This window comes from Anabrus simplex, chromosome 2 (genome assembly GCF_040414725.1).
Source record: "Anabrus simplex isolate iqAnaSimp1 chromosome 2, ASM4041472v1, whole genome shotgun sequence".
Taxonomy (NCBI): Eukaryota; Metazoa; Arthropoda; class Insecta; order Orthoptera; family Tettigoniidae; genus Anabrus; species Anabrus simplex.
Window position 1 is genome coordinate 1187141883 of NC_090266.1, and position 12388 is coordinate 1187154270.

A 12388-nucleotide genomic window follows, 5' to 3' on the forward strand; every position below is an offset into this window, starting at 1 on the left:
CCCATACTACAGAGGTGACTTTAGAAAAGAACAATTTACATTACATTAAGGAAGAATCGGTTGTGAGAAATAAGTTCACCTCAAAACAATATGAGTGGGAGCTCGAGAGGGTTAAGCACTCTCTATCCCAATATGTAGCTTAAAAGATAGAATAAATACAAAGTGTTCTTTACATTTTAGGGAAAGTTACATGGTGGAAACGCTTCGGACCCGCCCCGAGAGTTAAACTGCTGAGCTAGCAAGAAAATAAGTTATTAAATGGCCATTACCTGGTTGTTGAACTGCTGCCCGAAGAAAGAGGCGCTTCCCGCCCCCTGCTATGTACTTTACACACTGAAAGATGGTACTGAAGTGGCACCGAGACCCGAAAATCAGCAGTTTATATACTCTCGCGGAAAGTTCGAGGCGTTTTTGAAATGAGAACACCCTCCCACAAGGATTTTATTGGTTCACCAAGAAAACCCCTACACAATACGAAGAAGAAACATATTATTGGTGGAAAATTAATTCGAGAAATTCAGGATTGGCTAAATTCAAAACAAGGGGAAAGAAAGGGGTATACAGCCAACTTAAACAATAACAGGCAGAAATTTAACAAGAAACAAACTTTTGAAATAAAAATTTCTCCAAAAAACAGTTCTTTCACTTCGCACTAGGGTGCACCATTGTAGTTTTTCAGTAGTGTCCTCTAGAAGAGAAAGTTCACACTTCTTACTACAGGTAAAACAAAAATACATCAAAAATGACCCAGTTCAAAAACTCCAAAATTTCCAAGTAGTGACATCTTCTGAGAAACTTGAAAATTAATACCGTAGATAAAGTTCAGACTTCCTCCAGCAGAGGAGTTTCAATTGGCGCAAATTTTAAATAAGCGGCGTGGAGGTGTACCACCCGGTACAATAATAATAATAATAATAATAATAATAATAATAATAATAATAATAATAATAATAATAATAATAATAATAATAATAATAATAATAATAATAAAGTAGTGTACTGAAGAACAGTCATCAAATCTCTCTCCTATTTTAAGGAAATGTGAAAATAATATTATACATCCAAGTTGAATATCTAAATTGTAAGTTCAGCATGTGTATTGTTGCATGCTGTTACTTGACGGACAAAGAAACCCGCGCTGTGTTCTGCGTCCTGAACCGTGGCGATATAATGACTGCTGGCCGCATCACGCTACTTGTTCAGGACATGCATATTCCTGAGTCTCAGCTTGCTATATTTATAAGGCTATGTTAAATTCTGAGATTCGGGGAATTACGTATACTGTCTGCGATAATGATTAGGGGAGTTAAGTGAGACACAGAGAAAATTCTTCCCGCTTGTTTTTCATGTTTCTATTATCATACGGTGTTAAAATTCTATCTGCAGACAGACCTGGAATTAGTATTTTCTAGGAGGGCAATCAGACTTTTTTTTTAAACTGTTGGAGTATTCTGGTTTTAGGCTCAGAATTCTCTATTCTCCTTTCCCTCATTGGTAGTTTATGTTATGGCATTGTCTTTAGATGTTTCGAGGGAAGGGCTGAAGTAACTCAGTAATGTTACTCAAGTTGTTGTCCCGCCTCGGTGGTGTAGTGGTCAGTGTGATTAGCTGCCACCCCCGGAGGCTCGGGTTCGATTCCCGGCTCTGCCACGAAATTTGAAAAGTGGTACGAGGGCTGGAACGGAGTCCACTCAGCCTCGGGAGGTCAAATGAGTAGAGGTGGGTTCTTCTCCAGACAAATGCCGGGATGGTACCTAACTTAAGGCCACGGCCGCTTCCTTCCCTCCTCCTTGTCTATGCCTTCCAATCTTCCCATCCCCCCCAAGGCCCCTGTTCAGCATAGCAGGTGAGGCCGCGTGGGCGAAGTACAGGTCATCCTCCCCAGTTCTATCTCCCGACCTAGAGTCTGAAGCTCCAAGACACCGCCCTTGAGGCGGTAGAGGTGGGATCCCTCGCTGAGTCCGAAGCAAGAACCGACCTTGGAGGGTAAGCAGATTAAGAAAGAAAGAAAGAAAGAAAGAAAGAAAGAAAGAAAGAAAGAAAGTTGTTGCCACTGATATACTGTATTTATAATTATGTCACTTCATCCCTTGATTCCATTTCTTCCCTCATGACTCAGATACCGTATTGATGTGCTGAATCCTTCAAGAGTCAGATTCAAGAAACTAAAAAAAAAAAAACACTCCACAGAAATTTGCCCTTGTTCGTAACAGTGACATAATCTTGCTCAAGCAACATAAATTCAACATTGCTTTCATTAAATTACTAAAGAGCTAACCACTCTACCCCACCAAGTGCAGAGGTTAAAGTTGGAGATGGCTTTGGTTCTTTATATTCGGGATGTGATAGGCGACAGATTATAATTCATCTTCCAGCAGGGACAACAGTTCATGTCCGGAAATTGACGTTTATGACTGTCATTTCGTAGGTGCTAAATGTCAAATTGTAGCATTGTAGGACCGATGATGTAGTGGAACTGGCTTTTGTTGGGGGTTAGATTCCAGAAGTGACAGAAGGCTGGTCACTGATCTCTCCAAGATCCCTTTGTTGATCAGTGGTTAGAGTGTCGGCCTCTGGATTCCAATATCGCGGGTTCAAACCCGGCAGAGGTAATCGGTTTTTGAAAGGCGGAAAAAATCCATTCGACACTCCATGTCGTACTTTGTTGGCATCTCTGGTGACACACTGGTGTGTGCCTGACAAAATTAATTAAAACTCAACCATAGACGCCCAAGAGAGATTCAGTTCACGCTGCCATCTAATAGGCATAGCTGCGCCAAATTTGACGAGCAGGCAGCTACATGGCATCAGAGTGAAAATGTCTACACACGGCAGCTGCGTCCATACGATGATGATGATTACGATGTGTGAGATTTGTGCTGGACAAAGTGGAGGCGGGACAGGTTTTTCTCCTGGTACTCCGGATTTTCCTGTCTTCTTTCATTACATCAACGCTCTCCAATATCATTTCATTTCATTTGTCATTCATTAACCATAGGCCCAGACGAGTGCGACAGGCTTCGGCAGCCGGCACAATTCCTATCCTCGCCGCTAGATCGGGGCTTCATTCATTCCATTCCTGACCAAGTCGAATGACTGGAAACATGCTGTGGATTATTATTATTATTATTATTATTATTATTATTATTATTATTATTATTATTATTATTATTATTATTATTATTTGAAGATTACTGATAGGTCATCACGGCTGAAGGTGCAATCCATTTTTCTCTAGAGCCAACAACTGAGGCCCTTCTTTAAAGAAAACATTTACAGGAATGTATAATTAAAGGCGCTTCCTACCGAGCTCGATAGCTGCAGTCGCTTAAGTACGGTCAGTATCCAGTAATCGGGAGATAGTGGGTTCGAGCCCCACTGTCGGCAGCCCTGAAGATGGTTTTCCGTGGTTTCCCATTTTCACACCAGGCAAATGCCGGGGCTGTACCTTAATTAAGGCCACGGCCGCTTCCTTCCACTTCCTGGGCCTTTCCTATCCCATCGTCGCCATAAGACATATCTGTGTCGGTGCGACGTAAAGCAAATAGCTAAAAAGGCACTTCCACAACATGCATACGCACAAAGTTCAACGTACAGGCACTATGAAAGCGTATATAATATCATCGTTGCTTCATATTACGAACTAGGTTTATTTTGAATCTATATTTGTAACTTTTGACTACTTAAATTTTGAATGACATTTTAAACATTTCAATTGCTCAAAACGTGATAAAAATGCAAATGACTTCGAGTTATACAATAGTAAAAATCACTCGTCAGACTGAAACAAACCAAGAAATAAAGGCTATTGTATAATTAACGGACAAGAGACTAAAATGAAAAATCAGAAGAGTTCCGAGTTTACTGATAAGCTTCCACCCCTCTAAAGGTCTTCGTGGCCCGTACGCAGATGACTTTGCTTTGTTAAGGATAACAGAAATAACACAAAAATGAATTGATTTAATTTAATTTTTTGCATGCTACAGGATTTTCATTCCAGTTACAGCAGCATTCCTTGTGATACGAAGTAAATTTACAAATCACTGTTATTAATATTATGAAGACTAACGTAATTATATCTAATATAAACTAATCTAATTAGTATAATCTAATCTAACCTGTCCTTATGGGCTGCGACTTACAAGACGATATCCCAAAATATAGTTCAATAAACCATACATGGAGTTTTGTATCGTAATTGTTACCTGTCAGTGCTAGCCCTGAATTCATTCAAAACTGTTGTCATGTTTGTACTGAAATCAGGAGCACTATTTTTCCGAGATGCACTGTTATGGATACTGCATAGTCTGTAAAGTGCTGAATTTTGATGGGTAGGTGTTGTAAAATGGTATTTAAAAGTGTTATATTAAACCTTGAATGTTGGCCGCAGCACATGGAAACACAGTACAGGAGGAAAAGGAACTGAGGTTGATAATGATGATAACCGGGCGAGTTGGCCGTGCGATAAGGGGCGCGCAGCTGTGAGCTTGCATCCGGGAGATAGGGGGTTTGAGCCCGACTGTCGGCAGCCCTGAACATGATTTTCCGTGGTTTCTCATTTTTCACATCCGGCCACGGCCGATTCCTTCCCACACCTAGGCCTTTCCTCTCCCATCGTTTCCATAAGACCTATCTGTGTCGGTACGACATAAAGCAAGTTCTAATAATAATAATAATAATAATAATAATAATAATAATAATAATAATACGATCTCAGCTGCCGTATGTTGGTATTTTGATTTGATCTGACACTATTTTAGACTGCCTTTTTTGAAAATTTGGACGTTCTGTTTTGCTCTACCAGATGCCAGGGAATTCTATTGGTCGACATATGGCTGAATTCCCATTAATGTTTGCGGATAAACACGAAATGTATAACCAGATATCTTTTACTTGCCAATATTGTATGGCATGGAGTGCCGAATGGACTTCTTTCTGCCCTTCATAAATCCGACTAACTGTACAGGATTTGACCCCTTGATCTTGGGGTCCGGAGACCGGGACTTTACCTGAATCTCCAGAATAAGCACCTGCAATAGAAATACATTTATTAGTTAGAACGGGAGGGGGTTACATGTTTAGATTGTCACTCATTAACAGATGCCAGGGAACTTAATTCTAAAATTGGTTGTAAAATAACTCATAAATTAAAAATATGAATTTGAGTTGACTGATGGTAGTTTTTCCATTTCCTGTCCGCTCCCTCAGCTGCTTACATGATAAGGTGGATTTTCAAATGACCTCATGAAGTTGAATTTTTTTCCTTAGCAGAACACTTCAAAACCATCATGAATTCGTGCAGAACAGATCATGTCCATTGAAACGTCGTTTCTGGATGGGGGATATTGTACTCAGCGACCTCGTGGACTTCAGTTTCTGCACTGTTGTGGTTTCTTGTAACTATCGTGATAGAAGCTGTGCAGTGTCGGTTACTGGCTATTCGCATACTCGCAAGTGCACACCCGAATTGAATGACATGCATGACATTTAGTTTAATGAAAAGAACATTCAAGAAAATACATGTAAACCAGGTGGTCCATGAGAGAGTCCCGTTCCTTGAGCTAACGGTATGAGAGCGGAAAGAGCCGAGAGCAGCTGACTTATTATTTTAATAATAATGTTATTGGATTTACATCCCATTAACTACTTTTTCAGTTTTCGGATACGCCGAGCTGCCGGAATTTAGCTCCGCATGAGTTCTTTTACGTGGCGGTAAATCTACCGACACTAGGCTGACGTATTTGAGCACCTTCAAATCCCACGGGAATGAGCCAAGATCGAACCTGCCAAGTTGGGGTCAGAGGGCCAGTGCCTCAATCATCTGAGCCACTCAGCCCAGCGGACTTTTAATAGTTCGTGTTGTAAAGACTAGATGGCGATATGCGGAGTCAAGGCAAAAGAAAAGCCACAGCAATGTGTTTTTTTTACAACTTGCTTTACGTCGCACCAACACAGATAGGTCTTATGGCGACGATGGAATAGGAACGACCTAGGATTTGGAAGAAATCGGCCGTGGCCTTAGTTAAGGTACAGCCCCAGCATTTGGCTGGTGTGAAATTGGGAAACCACGAAAACCATTTTCAGGGTTGCCGACAGTGGGGCTCGAGCCCACTATCTCCCGGATGCAAGCTCACAGCTGCACGCCCCTAACCGCGCGGCCAACTCGACCGATACCACAGCAATGTACCTGGCTTTTAGACAACACAGTTGTACTGTTCCTTTGTCGTTCATTGTTTATACTGTATACCTAAAAAAGCTTGTGTGTTGGCCTACAGTATTTCTATGAGTACAGGTGGTGGTCAAAGGAGTATTTAGTTATCACATGTCAAAATAATTAAATTTGTTTCCTTCACATAACCTAATGATCTAAGTATATAATTATAGCTACGTATTTACTTAGCACATAGCGTTCGTATACAAAATAACTTATTTTGTTTCCCCACCATAATCTAATGCACTGAATAGAACGAGACATAGGCACAATAAAACTGTTAAAAGATTACATCTGCTTAGATACGCGCCCTTCCACTAGTTGTAACTGTCAGGCCGGGCGATTTGTTACGATGAAGGAGATGCACGGAGAAGGTGAGGAGGTTGGCGGCCGTAGCAGGAGAATGGAAAACCACGGAAAACTATTCTCAGGACAGCCGACGGTTGGGGCCAGCTTTGAAGTCCAGCCCTGTCCCGTCTCCCGAATGCAGAGGGGTAGAACCACGATGGAGCCGTGACCACCCCTCCTCTGCTCGGTTGGCCGGTCAGAGTGCAGAGCTGATGGACCACGGACCAGCCGTGGCCACTTGTTCGCCGAGATCCACTCTGCATCTACCAACCTTGCCTGCTCTGTTTATGTGCGTATTGAGACGAATTGTACCTGTCTTTGATGTAAACTCTGTTTCCAGTTTGCGCGCGCTCTTCACACTGTTATTGTCACCTCTCACGAGCATGTTGGCTCTATGAAGTCCGAAGAACTTTCACCACCACTGGCTATCTCCCTCGAGACCGCAGTTGCTCATTCATCCCAAGTCCGGTGCATTGCTAGCACTTGGTAGACCAGGCCAATTAAGTGAAAGGTGTCTTAAGGGGAGTGGGAAAGGATTTTTTTAACTGACTTTTCTCAAATGTTGTCTCACAAAATTATTTGAACTCTGCTGAATGAAGTGGTGTATAATTTATTATGATATCAAATCAAACCCCATGGTGCAACAGCCCCGAAAGGCTTTGGCCTACCAAGCGACCGCTGCTCAGCCTGATGACCTTCAGATTATGAGGTGCCGTGTGATCAGCACGACGAATCCTGTCGAGCGTTATTCTTGGCTTTCTAGACCTGGGCCGCCATATCACCGTCAGATAGCTCCTCAATTGTAATCACGTAGGCTGAGTGGACCACGAACCAGCCCTCAGATCCAGGTAAAAGTCTCTGACCTGGTCAGGAATGGAACCCGGGACGTTCGGGTAAGAGGCAGGCACGCTACCCCTATACCTACGCTAGCCGTAAACATTTTAAAAAATATTTTAGTATATTAATGCACTAGTGAGAAATTCTACAACTTCGGGCATGCTTCTGTTTGAAGTTACCTATTTCTGTAACCGTTTGATCTAGAAGGCTGTGGTTTTCACTAATCTCTTCCAGAATTATGTGTGAAAAAGTTGCCGGCACTGTCTTAGCAAACACTCAGATAATTCTGACTATAGACCAGGCTGTTTTTTAGGTGCTGACATAGGTAAATATGTGAGTGAACCTTATTTTGAAATCGGGTTCTGAAAATTGACTTTTTTCACATGTCTGACACAGTATCTCATGAAGTATACAAACTACGAAGATCTTTTTTCACAGAGTTGTTTTATGCCTTAATGCAGCTAATGAACTAGAAAAAAAGTATCTATCTTGATTGGTTTCTAATTTAGAGCAATATTAATTGCCTTTCTTTTTTGCTAAAATATGGAACATTAAAAAATTACTAAATGTACAGCTGTTCACTCAATCCTCTTCATTCTAGTTCAGTACCTAGAGGAAGGTTGTAATCATCAGTGGTAAAATTTTAACAACTTTAACCTTAATAGTTCCTGCGATATTGGGATATCTGGTCTGTCAAATTAACATTGCCAAGTCGGGCTTTCCCACTCCCCTTAACGGCGAGTGGTCTTTGCCGCCACGATACTTGATCACGTGCTTGTTTCCGTCTCCGGTAACAGATACATTTGCCAGCAAGGAAGACCGTAGGATGAACTTCATCGCCTTTAAACGCAGAGATGGGGAGTTTCAACGGCTGATGAAAGGGTAAGTTTGCTATTCTGTTTATATGTTTTTTTTTTTTTTTTTTTTTTTTTTTTTTTTTTTTTTTTTTTTTTTTTTTTTTTTTATTGAAGGAGAAAGCACATGAATATGAAAGAGAGAAATGTTGCACACGCATTTGAAAAGAACACGAGCCGCTTGGGAATGGAATGGAGTGACCTGTTACTGAATTTGAGTTACCTCAAGATACCGGATTCCCACAATCGAATTGTACGTTAGATACTATTCTAATTCATCGAGACTCAGAAGGAAACCATAGAAAATACTTCTAGCATGTCTGAAAGTGAGATTTAACCCATCGTTCTCCTTGTTCTGGAGGCTAAGTGAACCGCGTTGCAGTCCTGAAAAGTCTCGAATTCAAATACAGTGCCAGTAGTTGATCAATAATAAGTTTATTTGTTTAAAGCCTCGTGAATTTTAGTTGATCAATAATAAGTTTATTTGTTTAATGCCTCGTGAATTGCTATAAATATTTAGATACAGAGGAAGCTTAATTTGCTTTTAACTTCAACTGGTGAAAATGAGGTCACTTATATTCTATTTTCGATGTACCTTTTACAAATAAAATAAAAGACTAGACTCTCAACACTGTGTACTCTACTTACTTCCATTGCGAATATACAAACCTCATGCAAAGGCATATAACCCAGCATGGCTAGACAGGCCTGGTTATTTACGTCGTCGATTCGTTGTGCGCTCGACCATCTTGTGGCCGGCAGACTGGCTTGTACAGACGTGCACATTAATGGTGTCCCGTCATAAACAATCAACACTGCCCCACTCCAGTACTGAAAAGAAGGGGAGAGAGTGAAGGGGTAGTGTTGAAGGCCAATCCAGTACAAAACATGGGGGAAGGGAGTGAAGAGGTAGTGTTGAAGGCACAGTGACTCACCTTCTCGCTTAACGCATTGCTGAATGGACTGCATGCAGACAGCCCGCTACAAGACTTCGTTGTGATCGAATGGCGGATGTATTGAAGTACAGCATTAGGTTACCTACTCGTCCGGCCCCGCGGTGTACGGGGCAACGCGTCCGGCCGCCCCGGGTTCGATTCCCGGCAGGGTCAGGGGGTTTTAATTGTAAATGATTATATCCCTGGCTTGGGGACTGCGTGTTTGTGTCGTCCTTAACGTTTCTCGCATTCAACACTCAACACTTCCGCAATTCCAATTACATGCATGTTCATATATTGCGCAAGTAGGGGCAAAAGAACTCTATAGGTCGACGCCCCGAACAAATAGCATTTTAACATGAAAAATTAAAAAGTAGCCTACTCTGTTAATTACAGTATTAAGAGGTAAAGGAGGTTTTTAATCGAAAAATATTTTATACTAGTTAGGCATATTTTGTAGCTGCGTTGTATCGGGTCTACCAACCCTTCTTCACCTCGTTCTTGCCATATATCTATCCATCTCCAAACTGTCTTAAGACTGCATGGTATTGCTTGTGCTATTGCTTAGGGGACCATGTGAGCCTCTCACATGCCAATAATACGGCCTCGATTCACCTGTGATAGGATACGAGCCATCTTATTACAATGTTACAGTATAACGCCGGAATACACACACTGTGTATTCAGCACTACCTGTTCACTCCCTTCCCCTCCTTTTCAGTACTGGAGTGGCCTTCAACACTATCCCTTTACTCTCTCCCCTCCTTTTGAGTACTGGAGTGGGGCAGTGTTGATTGTTTATGTCGGGACACCATTAATGTGCGTGCGTGTACGAGACATGGAAATTGCTGTTATAGTTGACGATTCATACAACGTACATTAATGGCGACGTCCTCTTCTTGAACCAATAATTATTCAAGAGATCTGAAATAAATTGTTACACTCAAGCTGTGATATAAAGTAGCCTGTGTTTGTGTACCGGTAACTTATCTTTTCTTGATTCCCTTACACTGCGTTGGTGACGCACTTTATAGGCTTCATTGTTGTTGAACTGCATTTCGGTTCTTTCTTTCTTTTGTTAGTTCGCATTAACAGTTTCATCTAATAGTACCCTGCAACTAGGCTAGGGCCCACCTCCTTGGCTAAACGGTCAGCGCCGTAGTCTTCGGTTTAGTGGACTCTGGGTTCAATTCCGGGCCGGGTCGGAGATTTCAACCGCGTCTGGTTAATTCCCCTGAATAGAGGACTGGACGGTTGTGTTGATATCAATACACACCTCTCCATACATTCACAACACACCGCACTGCCAACCACCACAGAAACACGTCAATAATTAATACATCTCTCCACAAAAGGCCAGCGTCAAGAAGGGCATCCGGACGTAAAGCAAGGCTAGATTCACATATGCGCCACGGTTCATACTCACAACCCCACCGAAGTATGAGAAAAATGGCGGAAGAAGAAGAACAATGGTGTCAAATTTCCCTATGAGAAAATCAATTGCTCGTAAATACACAGTTCAAAAAAATTAGGGGAATATGTTTTGTAACGTCTGGTATGTGAACGTTAATTTGGTAGATAGGATTCCAATGGTCGTACAGCATATCTTGAGACCTAAGCTACTCAGGGTATGTCAAATCGAAGTTACACTCCATCGGTAGGCGTAGCCATGCATTAAACTGTGAGGTGACCCCTCAAAACAAAGTGAATAACGGTGCGTCCGTGTGTCGTTGTGAGGTACACAGAATTCTGCGGTCATTTGAGCACGTTGTACGTCAACCAGCACATCGCGTGAGATATCTTAACGAGGTTCAAGTCTCAAGGGCCGTCACTTTGATCCGGGAAGGATGGACTTTCCGTCGTGTTGCTGTGGATCTCAATAGGTTCTTTCCAACACGCAGTTTGCTGTCAGTACATGGACGCATCCATATATCGCTCTATACGCATGCGCTGACTTCGTATTGGTTCTGGGATTGATACACGATTGGGTTGTGTTGGAATGGATTCTCGTTCATGAACTCCAAGGAATAGGAGTAACGCAGTCCAATGAATGCTGAAATATGAAAGATAGAGTACGTCATATTTAAGTGGAATGCCGAAATTTTCCCATACTGCCCATAATGTCTTTAATGATGCTCACTTCTTTCATATCGATTTGTAATATCGTGAGCAACTCCTCGGCTAATGCGGAAATACTAAAAAATTCATTTTCATTATACTGAGGAACGGTTTCTTCTGAAAAATTCATCGTATTTAAATTATATTTTGTTTCACATGGTAGCTTTTGTGCCTTTATAAACTATAGGCCTAATGTAACACAATACACAAATAATTAAAGAAAGATATTTAATTACCGTTACCTAAATAATTTTCATTTTTCTTTCTTTTTACGAAAAATAGTACCTCCCCTTCTTCACTGGATGAAGATTGCAAAAAATCGTCGTCACTATCCATTCTAACCTCAGTAACCAAACTGCTGATTAATTTATTAATGGGAGAAGAGCGCGCAATGTGCATAAAAACAGCTGATTAAAGGAACTCCAAAGTAATCAGCGTACAGCAGAAGGCAACGATACAGCGTTTCTGCGCATGTCACAGAAATGTACGGCTCAGTACATGCTTTAGACTGCGGACTAGTTCCGACCGCCAGGAATCGATGCGAAGAGTTAGTTGGAACGCCTGACTGTAGTACACGGACGAATACATGAACGCGATTTTGACTGTGTTGGAAAGGATTTTTCGTATTGCGCATGCGCAAGGAGACCATGTACTGGTACAGGGACTGTGTTGGAAAGAACCTAATGTCTTTCCGTCAGTTATTCACCGCTTGTGGAATCCCTGCAATGAGACAGGCCATTTTACAAGGAGGGTTCGACAAGGTCGTGGACGCATGACAACCCCACAGGATGACCGATATCTGACCATCTCTGCGTTGCGGCGTCGTTCAGCAACTGCCAGAGAACTGCAAGACCTCAGGAGGGTCACTGGAGTCACGGTGTCTGACCAGACAGTAAGGAACAGGTTAAGAGAAGTGTTCTTACGGCCCAGACGTTCTGTTCGAGTGCCCCGTTTAACGCACCAACATCGCGCAGCTCGCCTTCTGTTTGCCCGTACCCACGACAACTGGCAACTTAGCCAATGGAGACCTGTGTTGTTCACAGACGAATCCAGATTTCCCCTGACACATCGTGATGGACGTCAAC